Source organism: Mastomys coucha, unplaced genomic scaffold (genome assembly GCF_008632895.1).
Source record: "Mastomys coucha isolate ucsf_1 unplaced genomic scaffold, UCSF_Mcou_1 pScaffold7, whole genome shotgun sequence".
NCBI classification, from domain to species: Eukaryota; Metazoa; Chordata; class Mammalia; order Rodentia; family Muridae; genus Mastomys; species Mastomys coucha.
In genome coordinates this window covers 9,260,012-9,273,123 of record NW_022196913.1, presented here as the reverse complement: position 1 = coordinate 9,273,123, position 13,112 = coordinate 9,260,012, and positions in this window count along the sequence as shown.

Here is a 13,112-nt window from a genome sequence, read left to right as displayed (position 1 = left end):
AATCAGCTAGAAACACACTATTGAATTTAGTCCTTAAAGGACTGCTGGGCCTGAAGGTCACTTCTAATTGTGATTAAAACACCCAATTCTAGGTAGGGCTGGAGAGATGATTCAGCCACAAAGGGCTAGGCTCTCAACACTCTCTACTACCACCATCCTAAAAAAAAAAAAAAATCAAGACTGGTTAAAATGTTGGCTTAAATTAGATAAGGTATGAATTATCTAGGTAAGAAAAATGACTTTAATATTGAGACTTGCATGTCTCCTGCCATAATTGCACATAACTCTCAAGCCATGAGCAGATTAAGCTCTTGCTCCTTGAACCAGCTTTTGTCAGCGATTGGGCCACAGCAATGGAAGCTGATACAGCCACCATGCCCAGCTGCCATGGCTTGTATTCTAAAGCAATTAGAGAGCTGTGTTATTGTCAATTTTCTATTTTTTCTCTGAGTGCTTCTGGTCCACTTGAAAGTTTGAGTCTGAACCCATATTACCAACAATCCTTGGGCTACCAGTTGTAAATTCTCATACAAGACTTTTCTCCACACAAATCCTGGACAGAATTAAGATATTTTTATGTCTGTGTAAAGAGTGGAGAATATTTTTCCCCATCTTGATGATTCCCTTAAATACAGAGTACTTTCTTAACAAATATTTTTTCCTAGTGGTAAGGTTCCTCTTAAGCAGGAGCCTCTGATGGAGAGTTTAATATCCTCTTCTGGCATCTACCTTGATCTACTGACTAGTGGAGCAGAGATTTGTAAACACCAGAGTAACAAGATTGCTTTCAAATATGCTCCGTTGAACCATAATGCAAAGCTTAGTACAACCCTGAGGTCTCTAGGACATTCAGAAAGTTTGCTTTTAATTGACATGCACAGAAATAAACTTGAACAAATTGCCTGGAGGATTATGATGTAATGAAAAGACCGGGATGAGCCCCAGATGCCTCCAAGCCTGCTTTAGTACAGAAACACACACACACACACACAACACACACACACGCACGCACACACATACAAACACACACACACGCACACACACACAAGTGAGGAAACATTTTTGATGTTTTAATTTTTGAAATTTTTTATTTAGTTCATGTGCAGCACACATTTTGATTCCTCTCCAAGCTCCTTTTGTTGTTGTTGTGGTTGTGGTTATGGTTGTTTTCATTTCTTTACCATATCTCAGAAGTAAATGATTTTATTAACATTTATTTCATAGACCTCAAGAGGTCCTACCTTACTCAGTCACCTTCAAAGTAAATGGGACAGGTACCCAGTGTAATTTCTATTTTTTTATGCCAAAGTAATAGAGTAACTCTCTCCTGAAATTCAGGCCTGTGACTTTGACATTCTATTCCGAAACCTCAGAGTATTATGCTAAATAAAGATAGTTTCTTCTCAAAAGAAATTCCAGCGTCAGCTAGTGAGGCTATCTTTTTTTTCATCCCCAAATCCACGTTTTGCATTTCAACCTCACTATTTTGCTCCCACAGGGAAGTTCAGGGGAGGAAATTCATATTAGAAATGGGATACAAATAATGTTGGCAGGAGCATTAATGTCTTAGGCCATCAATCTTGATAATTGTTTAGTTCATAGCTGAAAATAAGAGTCAAATGCAGGGTTTTTTTCCAGTATCTGGGCAACTGAGGCAATACTGTGATGTTATTTAGAGTACTAAGAGCCACAGAAGAAATTATTTTGATGAGATTATTGACTCTGTTGACAGTGAAGACTTCCTACCTTCTTACATCTCTGTAATCCAGAGTTTATAATCCAATTATAATCTTGTCAGGTGGCCCTCAGGAGCCACCCTGTGATTCTGCTTAGGTTCCCTAGAAACTCTTTGAAGATAATGCCTTCAAAACCCACTGAAGCTGGGCAGCGATGGCACACACCTTTCATCCCAGCATTTGGGGGGCGCAGGCAGGTGGATTTCTGAGTTCGAGGCCAGCAGAGTGAGTCTACAGAATGAATTCCGGGACAGCCAGGGGCTACACAGAGAACAAAAACAAAACAAAACAACAACAACAAAAAACCCCACTGAAATGGTATTTATGACTATTGTGAAGAAAAACAAAAAGAAATAGTCTGAGAGAAGATATGAGACTCCATTTTGGCAATGCTGAACCTGACCTGTTTCTAAATCATAGTCATATCTAGATGACTGTTAGATATGCAGTCTCAGACTCTCCATGTAGACATCCCTAAGCCGAAACCTCCCAAATGAGCTGTCATGCTGCAGAGGCTACAGTCCCCACAGCAGGCTAGAGTCTAGGCTAGTCAGACTCCTCCCAGGAAGATCCAAACAAGAGGACACGCTGGAATATGAGTATGTGAATTCTGTGCAAGCTGGAGAGATGGCTCTGCAGTTAAAAGCACACACTGCTTCTGCAGAGGACCAGAGTTCAGTTTCCAGCACCTACATCAGATGATTTACAACCACCTGTAACTCCAGCTCCAGGGGATCTGATGCCCTCTTCTGGCCTTTACAGGCACCTGCACTGACATACGCACAACCCCATACAGATACACACCATTAAAAATAAAACAACTCTTTGTGAAAAACAGAAAGCTGTGAAGAACACTGAATTTCTAAGATGCCAGAAAGAAGAAATGGACAGCTCAACCACACAGGTTGATGGAGGATGTCAGAGGGGAAAGATCATTCTTCTAGAAACAACTGGCAGGACTGGTGGGTAACTAACTAACCTTCACCAGGCTACTCATCTGGGGTCCACAAAACTCTCTGAGTTTCTCAGACCAAGGTATGTTATACCTAGACTGGCCAGTGTAACGAGATGTCTCAGCCAGATAGCAGCTTTGTGCTGAAGTGAATCTAAAACAGAGAGCTCTTACCCAGGAAGGGGTCCAAATGAGAAAGCAACATTCCCACAAGCTCTGGGAAAACTGACTTCACTAAGACCTAGCATACTGGGGGAGGATAAAAGTACTTGCTAGTTTTTAAAGATACCCTTCCCAGGTGAGTAGAAGTGTTCCTTTCCCAGACTCAAACTGCTCAAACAGTAGCTAAGAAGCTCCTCCAGGAACTGGTCCCCTGCTTTGGTCTCCTTCTAGCAATGGGGTCAGACAATGACCTGGCTTCCATAGATAAAACCTCTCAATTACTAGCTAAAGCTATAGACATAGATTAGAGAATGATTAGACATTCACTGTGCCTGTAGACCTCAGAGGTCTGGACAAGTTAAAACAAAACAAAACAAAACAAAACAAAACAGGACATCAAAAGAAACTTCAACAAAACTCTCACTAGAGTCTACCAAAGGATGGATAGTCCTCTCTCTTTTGCTTTGCTTCAGTCTACTGCACCCCAGATAAAAAGGGATTCCTGCCTCTATGATAAAGGGGGTTGATTTTATTGATATTTTGTGAATTTTACATTATGCACCCCAATCCTCCTTATCTCATCTCTTCATATCCTCTGCCCTTTCAACCTCCAAAATATAAATATAAATATAAATAAATAAATAAATAAATAAGCAAAAAATAATATAAACTTCATTATGGAAGCTATATGTGTCACTGTGTATTCCACAATATACCCATTTGTCTACACATCCTTAGTTGCAAATGCTCATTGCAATGAGTTATTGGTCTGGTTGGAGGCCTCTGGCTTCTGTTACACTATCAATACTAGATCTTCAGTGGGACTCCTTGAATATCCTGTTGTTGCCTTGTGTCATGGAGATCCTGCAGCTTTGGATATGCAGGACTGGCCCTTTCACATGTTTCAGCACTTCATAGATGAGGTAGATGTTGGAGCAGGCCAACTCAAAGCCCTGCATCTAAGCCTGTGTTGCCTCGTCAGCTCAACAGTTCTCCCATACCTACACCACCAGGGACAAGCTCTCCACTACTGCCCCGGCTAGCTCACCCAATGCTACAGCCATCAAGGAGCTGGGCTAGCTCTCTAGCTCTCGTGCCCTTGGGACCACTTCACATGCTTTCATGTCACCAGGGCCCCTCTACTGTGCTGCCTAGGCAAGATATAGACAGTTCTCCTGAGTGTTGTGACCAGTGAGATTATGTTTGAAAGAAACTCCCTGCTCTGCTTTCTGGGCTCAGAAACCACAGTTTTCTCTAACCATTCCTGGCAGGATTCTCTAACCTTCCCTCTCTTAAGTCACTACAGGTACTCCACTCCTCCATAAAGGCTAAACAATTTGAGACACCCAGCTGGCCTCCAAGTCCACCACCAGTTTCCATTTATTCTAGTCTGATGATACTGTCAAGGTCAGGCAGGTAGCCAAAGGGCACCAAAACTAATTTGGAAAGGATTCTATGTGGTGATTCTGTCCACTTCTATGGCTTTGAAAACACCTGGCATTACACCATGATTTACCTTAACCCAGGTCAAAAAAGTAGAAGCCACAGACACTGCTGCCAAATGGACTGTGTCCAGACTATGGACTCATTGAAATTAAGGTTACATTGGGCCCTGGGCCCTTCAACTCCCTGACCTTCTTCCTCCCAAGACTTGTGTTTTGTATGAATAAAGGATTATGGTCCAACTCCCATGGACCTCAGGCCTGGACCTAGGAACTGAGGAAGACAGATACATGAAATGTAGTAGCTACTGTGACTGCAAACTAACAAGCCATATTCCATCTTGAGCTTTACTTGCTAATGCCCACTTTAAATGTCTGCCTGTACCAGAAAGAAGAACAATTATCATAATACAGAGCTTACAATTCTGAGTGTGCCCTATGACTGGGCTCCATAATTGCCAAGTACAGGGGAGTTTCCTTCACAAAAACTAGGTTTGTAAAAACTGAGGCTTCCTAAAGAAAACTCTTTAAAAGATGCTGGGCTTTGGAAACATGAAAAAAACTGGGGAATCAGACTCCATGCCACAAGAAGGGACTCTGGGAATAGAGTTAGTCATCCCCAGCCAAAAATCAGCCAAGACTGCTGGTTATTCTTAGACACTCATCCCCTGTACTACCTAACCACACTGTCGGCCCACTGGCTAACAAAACTACCTATGACCAGGGTCAGCCCAAATTAATGCAACAAGCCTCATGAGGGGCTAAAACTTGTCTAAGAGCCAAAACCTTTGACCTAGGCACTTCCCCTGTTCTGATGCCTGCTCTTCTGCCTTATGGGTTAATTCACATGGATAACAATATTACTGGACCCTGAGACTATTGGTGGGCATGTAATAGTGGTGTGTGTAACTATGCCTCTTCTGATGCTTTCCAAACTAAGAAGATAGATTGATAAGGACCTAGAGTTATTCAAAGTTTCCACTTCTGAATTAAACATAAATTAGATTCCTTTGTAGAAAATAGTTCTACAAAATTGGAGATGCTTAGACTTCTCATGAAATAAAGCAAACTATGTATGGTTTGGAGAGAAGACTGTTATTTATATGCTAATTGATCAAAGTAATTAGAAAAAAGTCTCTGCCCACGGTTGGAGAAATAATTGGTACCAATCTCTGTTCCCTTGGTCTGCCTGGATAACAACTCTGTTGTCCCCACTTTTTGGCCCTTTAATTCTCATTCTATCTGGATTAACAGCAGGGCCCTGTATCTTAAACTAAAACAAGATGAGTCCGTGGTTTGACACGTTCACTAAGACCAGTAGGGAATATAGCAAAGCCCCAGACCTTAGTAGGCCCTCAGATCATAGCACAACTGACTCCATGATGAATGTATCATTCAGGCTATAAAACTCATCACATAGACAGTACCACCTGCTAAAACTAAAACAAAGGCCTAATCCATCAATGTCCTTATAATTCTGGGAAACTCTCAAAATGTACTAACCTTGCTTTTTAGCTCTGTAGGTCTGCTTCTCTCTAACTGTTCTTGTTAAATGAAGTATGTCAATCCAGGATATGGGGGTGGGGCTGCTTAAAACCTCACCCTGAGAAAGGCCAAGGACTATACTGGAATCCCAAACACCTAGTGTAGCCACCAGCCAGCTAATAAGGACTTTCTATTGGCTTAAATTCAGGTTCAAGCAGTCTTCTCTAGTGAATATCCCCCAACATGGCGATGCTACTTGGTTGCTCTTAGCATTGCTAGATAAATTGACAAAAAGTAGGAATGATCTCTGTGATAGAATTAACCAACTTGTAGCATCCCAGAATATAGTGAAAGACAGTAGTGAACATAGTGATTAAATTGACAGGCTCCAGATGTACATAAACAGTCTAAAAGTTTCTAACTGTGCCCTGGAAGAGAATCTCCTCTCTAGCAGCCACAGAGCTCAAGTTGTGGAAAATCAAATTGAAACCCTCACTTTAAGATTGGCTGAATTACAGCAAAAATTCAAGTCCCAGCCTCAGAGTGTGTTGGATGGACATTAAAGTAAGGGCATTATGTGTTTTAAAGAAAAAAGAAAGAAAGAAAGAAAGAAAGAAAGAAAGAAAGAAAGAAAGAAAGAAAGAAAGAAAGGAAGGAAGGAAGAAATCCTCTAACTTGGGATGGGGAGAGGCTAGAGAACCCTACTGAAGCTGAGAACTTTGAATTCTCAGATTTTCAAGGTTTAACTCACCTGAGGAAGTAGTCTCTCCACCCTCAGCAGAGAATATACTCTCACCCCCAACCCCTTGAAATATTCTCCTTTTCATCTTTGACTGAGGAAATTAACCCTTCATTGTCTGCTAAACCATCAGTGGTTTTCTTCGAAGGAAGTTCCAGGTAAAACAATACTGATGCCCCTCAACCAAGAGTTGCCTCTAGACCTATAACCAGACTTAAGGCAAAGCATACTCCTAGAGGAGAGGTAGAAAGTATAGTCTGTGAGGAGATGTGCTACACCACTAGAGAGCTTAAACTGCTAATTCATTTAAGCAGAAGTTTGGGAGATATGTATGGGAATTTTTTTTTAAGATTGTAGGATAATGGTGTAATGAGCATAATACTGAATCAGGATGAGTTTATTGATGTGAGCCCTCTGAGTGGAGATTCTAGGTTTAATATAGAAGCTTGCATGTGGGGCAGTGGTCTGTTCAGGCAACCTGGGCCCAGTCAAGTATAAGTCTGGAACTCCAGTCACCCAGTGGATGCTGCCTGCAAGGGACTGAAGGAATTCAACCATGACTCCTGGGTCCCTGGCTCCTGTTTCAGTCACAGCCTCTCCTAGGCCCCCACAGGAGATGTGTGTTGTTTCACATAGACAGTGCCCCAAGCTCCCAGCATTCTAGCTGGGCCCTATCCCCAGTCATCTGACCACAGCCAGGAATGCCCCGCCCCACAGACAGATAGCCCTGCCTCACAATATAAGGGGTTGTTTGCCCCCCTCCTCTTTCTCTTGCCCTCTCTTTCTCTCCTGATCTCCTCTCTTGCTCGTGCTCTCTTGCTTCCTCTCCTGCTCTCTTTCGCTCTTCCTCTCTTGCCCCCCCCTCCTTCTCTTCTCTCCTTCCTCTCCTTTCTTTCTCTCCACATAGTCATGGCCAGCTTCTTTTCTCTTTTCTATAATAAAATATCGCACGATTATGCATTGCTTCCTTTTAACTAACTTGTCGCACAGCCCCAGGCATCAGCAGCAGCGACACACGGGCCATCACTCGCACAGTTAAAGAAGGTACCAAAAGTTTGTTTGAATGGTTGGCTGAAGAATCAGTCAAAATATGGCCTACTGACAAGGAGTTGAAGATGCCTGATATCCTTTGATGTTGATGTTGATGAAGGGATTTTTAAGGCCAATGGAAATTGCAATGCAACACACACACACACACTACATATCTTTTTAAATATTTATTTATTTTTATTTATATGAGTACACTGTAGCTGTCTTCAGACACACACCAGAAGAAGGCATCAGATCCCTTTACAGATGGTTGTGAGTCACCATGTGGTTGCTGGGAATTGAATTCAGGACCTCTGGAAGAGCAGTCAGCACTCTTAACCACTGAGCCATCTCTCCAGCCCCACACACTACATATTTATGTAAGTGTGTATACTGAGCCCATTTATTATGGCTGTAAGAGTTATTTTTAAAAGGAAAAAGCATGTCAAAGACCACATAAGACCACATAACATTTTGAATTGTTAGAATGTTTTTAAATTAATTATAATGAATAATAGATTGATTTTTAAAAATCTGATGTCATGGTGATATTCAGAAGCAGAGATACAGAAAGGCAGATGAAAAAAACCAATATTTATGGTGGGAGATAACATCTTCTCAACATAAGGCCAGCCAATAAACACATAAATAACATGGCATATGTAATCTCAATTTATCTGGGTATATCTGACCTGTATCCACCATTGGTGGGTGAGTCAGAGGTAAGAGTCACTGGGGAAAATCTCATTTTCACTTCCAAGCTGCCCAGAGAGTGTAGTAAAGTTCCCATTAGCAGCTCAGTTCTGCCCAGATTGTTCTGCATGCCGTGCAGGCATGATGTCAGCTGACCTTCTGCAAACCCTGAGGACCTGCTGCTTGTCAGGGTGGTTGTCTCTTCCTTGCCAGCAAGAAACTGAACTCAAGAATCCCATGGGCTCCGTGAACCATTCACCTGACATACAAAGTGTGAAACGAGTGTGGAAAGCTGATTGTTTCTTGACCCTGAGTGGAAAAATAAAACTCAAGCAAAAGGAAAAGCAGGCTTTTAAATGTTTCCATTGTGGTCATATATTATCATGTGTGTGCATGTGTGTGTGTGCATGTGTGTGTGCACATGTGTGTGAGTGCATGTGCATGTGTACATAAGTGCGTGTGCATGTGTAAAACAACAGCTAAAAAAAAGAGGCCACGAATTTATAGAGAGCAAGAGGGTACAATGGAACAGAGGGATAAAAGGGACAATAAAAAGGATGTAAGTTCAAAAACCTAAAAAGTGTTTCAATTGGACATGGCACTGTATTATATAACTCTGTGTGTGTGTGTGTGTGTGTGTGTGTGTGTGTACATGTCCCTGGACATGTACACACACACACAAACAAAACATGCACATTTTTAGGTATATATATATGAGACCAATAATTGGTGTCAGTTTTCTTCTTTGGAGCAGCATCTCTCACTGGACCTGGCTCCCACTGTCTGACTACACGAGCTGGTCAACAAGTGGGAAGGTGTCTTCTGTTTCCACGTCCCTGGGGCTCTGGTTACAGGCACACTTTCATTTCTAACATTTTACATGAGTTTCAGAGATCTGATTTCAAGTCCTCATCCTTCTGCAGCAAACACTTTACCATCCAAGCCATCTCTCCAGGCTCACAAAGGTGATGTTTCATTACGAATTGTCTTTTATGTGCATGTAAATATGTATGTGTGATGAGTGTGTACATGTGCTTGTCAGTGTGTCTTCTTTAATAGGCAAGTGGAAGACTAAAAATTGTGACTAATTCTGAAAATTTTGACACTAACTTCAGAAGTTACTAACCATAGAATGGAGAACTACTATAATTTGGAAAAGTGAATGTCAAGTCTCTAGAAAAAAAAATGAGATGGCCCTTGGTTATTGGTTCTTTCTCTTCTTTCTCTTCAGAAACCAAGAGCTAAAGGACCCTTTGCTATTTCTCCTCCCACCTAACAGAGCTCTAGTCTTATAGCTGCAAGAAAATGGTGAAACATGAAGAGAATGAGGGCAGGTGTTTTGGTGTAAGGCCTTTGGTTTTATCTACCATTATAGAACCCATCACCAGATCCAAGCTTCCATTAAAACATGTTCATTGGAAACTTACATGTATGAAAAACAGAAGTGTAAAGCCCTATGGTGATCAGTTCTAAGTACTTTTGATCTGGCTACTCAGAGTAGTCAAAAGGCCAGCAACATTGGCATCATTGGACACTTGTTGGAAGCTGCCATTCTAGACCCACTGAACCAGAATCTGCCTTTCCTGAAGAGCCTCAGATGAGAAGCTCAAGTGTGGAGAGCAAAGGAGAGTGGCTTAATTACAGGAATATTTGTGAAGACTAATTTGAGAAATTGCAGGCTTGAATGGAGAGTGAACCTTTTAAGAAGATTAATGGTCACTTTTAAGTGACATCGTACCACCCAGAATGAAAACTATATGAGAGAGAATTTTCCTCTTGGATGCATAAACTAGTTGATAATCCACATACAGATGCAAACAATGCACATGAGGGTACAACATAACAGAAAAAAAGAACAGGAACAGCAGAATAGAAGGGGATGGGAGGGCTGGATGCAGGTAAAAGACCTGAGTAATGACGGAAGATATAAAGCTAAATGCCTTTATAGTTCCAATTCAGTCACAGACTTTGGGGGTTGGGGTGGATAAGTGTTTAAAATATAATCCGTACTGAAAGTCTAAAATGTAATGTGAAGTTCTAGAGCTTCCATTTTGAAAGCTTATTCTAACAATATTTATTCATTGAGTTGTATAGGCTTAGGGTCTGGTTAATTTGGGCATGTGGTGTTTTTGTTCATTTGCAAGTATTTTTAGTATAAAGTCTACACAAAGCTTTAAGATATAATAAAAATAAATATTATTCTTTGGATTCAGTGAGTTCAGTGAAAAGTGGTGGGAATTTCCCTGGTCCCAGGAGCATCTCTAGCTTTGGGAAAAAAATCTATGGAACCATGGTGTATATCTAGAAGTAGGAAAATAACAAACACTAGTTAACAGCTCATATTAGATGGCTAGAAAGAGCCTCCTGAGATTTGCAACAGTGTAGCACTAGAGGTCCCATGCTCCTAGGGACATGAGCAACACAGATAGATAGCTTGTGGAAATCTGAGTTGCATGTATTTGGAGTCATAGCACAGCTGCTATTTGATATTGAGCCCTTTATTTTTCCTTTTGTTGAATTTTTTTAACATTCAGAGGATATGCAGGGGCTGGAAGGATAGCTCTTCAGGTAAGAGCACTGACTGTTCTTCTGAAGGTCCTGAGTTCAAATCTCAGAAACCACATGGTGGCTCACAACCATCCATAAAAAGATCTGACACTCTCTTCTGGTGTGTCTGAAGACAACTACAGTGTACTTATATAAATAAATAAATCTTAAAAAAAAAATCTAAAAAATGAAAGAAAGATAAAGGAGAGGTGATTAAAGAAACACCAGACATCAACATCCATCCCCTACACAAAAACACATACACCCATATACACATGTATGCTCACAAACACACAAATTCTCCTTTGAATTTTACAATGCATGTTAATTTTGCATGGTGTTTCATTGTCAAAAGCAAACTCTTAGTGGTTGTGCTGCTTTCTTATGTAGTACCAGGTCCTCACAAAACAAACTATACATCCTGCAATCTTCCTGGGTTGTTAGAGATAAACTATAACCACAATGCCATCTGACTCCCCACACTTGTCTTTCTGAGTAAATATCTAATAATCTCTTGTCTTTATCTTATTTCAATAATATTATCTTCAATTATAGGCTCCGTGGCTAAAGCAATCACTCACCTTCTAAGCAGGGCTCAATTCCTTCCTCATGCTCAAGATAAGCCATGGTCAGAGTCACTGCTGTTGCAAAAGACAAAGCCACACAGAGCTTGCCTGTGTCCAGGCCCTGAGATGTAACCTAGTCTGTGCGATCTGTCTACGTGATTTAACACACCTGGCCCTCAGTTTCCTCTTTTGAAAAAAAAAATAAATTCCATTTGGATCAAATGTTTGATGATTATAGAAAAGTTTATCCAAAGCTCAAAAACATTTAAAATTCCTAGAGAATATGTTTGGGTATATATTGTAATTATAATGAGCATGCAATTTTGTTAGATTCTACCCCAGCCCACATTTTACAGAGCAAGCTTGCCAAAACATAAACCATACAGATATAGATCAAATGAACTGCCTCCTTTCCCACTTTTGAAAATCAATAAAGAAGAAAGATCTACATACATAAACACACATGCATACACAGAGAGAGACATGCACACACAGCAATACATATGCAAACATACATACAAAAACACATACACCCATACACCCATCCCCAAATACCACATTTCCCCTGCATTGATCTAATCTTCTTTCACTTGTGCTATTTTCAAAATTGTGGCTGGATGAGTTGTTTATTTGGGTTTGGCTTGGGCTTGTTTCATTCAATTTAATTTAGTAATAAAAGCCGGGTTGCAAACACAATTTTTCACAGAATTCCATTACATAAAACAGAGGAAAGCCAGGATCCTAGTGACTGCAGGGAACGCAGCCTAAAACCCCGCCCCTCTGTCTCCTCTTTAGCTCTGCCAAACCGCACCCCAACCCATCCTCTGTTGGGAACATTTCACAGAAGCCTAAAGCCTCCATCTCCCCCTGATGAAATGAAATTGTTCATTTCCAGTGAGAGCAAATGAGGAGGAGGTGAGCCTAATTGGTTCAAAACTAACAATTCTGTTCCGTGGTGATTCTTCTAACTAAAACAATTTCTATATAAAGTGGACCGCAACCCCAGCTACTTAGAAGCCCGAGGCAAGAGGATTGCAAATTCAAAGCCTTCTTGGGCTGCAGTGTGAGCTTGAGGCCAGCCTAAGTGACCTAGTGATGGATAGAGCTGTAGCTCGCTGACATAGTTCTTGCTTAGTATGCTCGAGTCCAAGGTTCCACCCCAGCACTTCAGAGTAATTTTAGTGGGTTTTTTTTAGCATGTGCGCACACGCATTTGTGAGTGCATGCGTGCATGCGTGCACACCTGTGCATTGCCTACAAAGAACAACTTGCGGGAGTTGGTTCTGTCCTTCCATCATGTGGGCCTGAGGAACTGATCTCAGCCATCATCAGTCTTCGGTACCTTCACTCACTAAGCTGTTTTACTACCACCAAAAAAACGTTTAAAAAAATACTTCTATAAACTGGGGTCATGCTATTTTAAGAGTCTACTTTGTCTTCGTGTAACCTTTTTCCAATATGGCCTCACCCTTCTGCCTTCCAGAAACAAAAATATTCTTATTTTTTTTTTTTATTTTGGGTGACTATGGCATATTTCAGTCCTCCATTATCTTAGCCACATCAAGTCAAGTTCAAATTTATTGACATCATACAGTTTTTCTGCTCGGTCTCACACCGTACTCTGAATACAAAGGTACCTAACTAACATTCTAATGCCAAAAGTTTTTCACTTTTTGTCATCCTGTTGTCTAGAACTTTTTACTCTGAATGAAAGAAAGCACCTAAGTTTGACATAATAGAAAAACTTAACTGAGGAAAGCA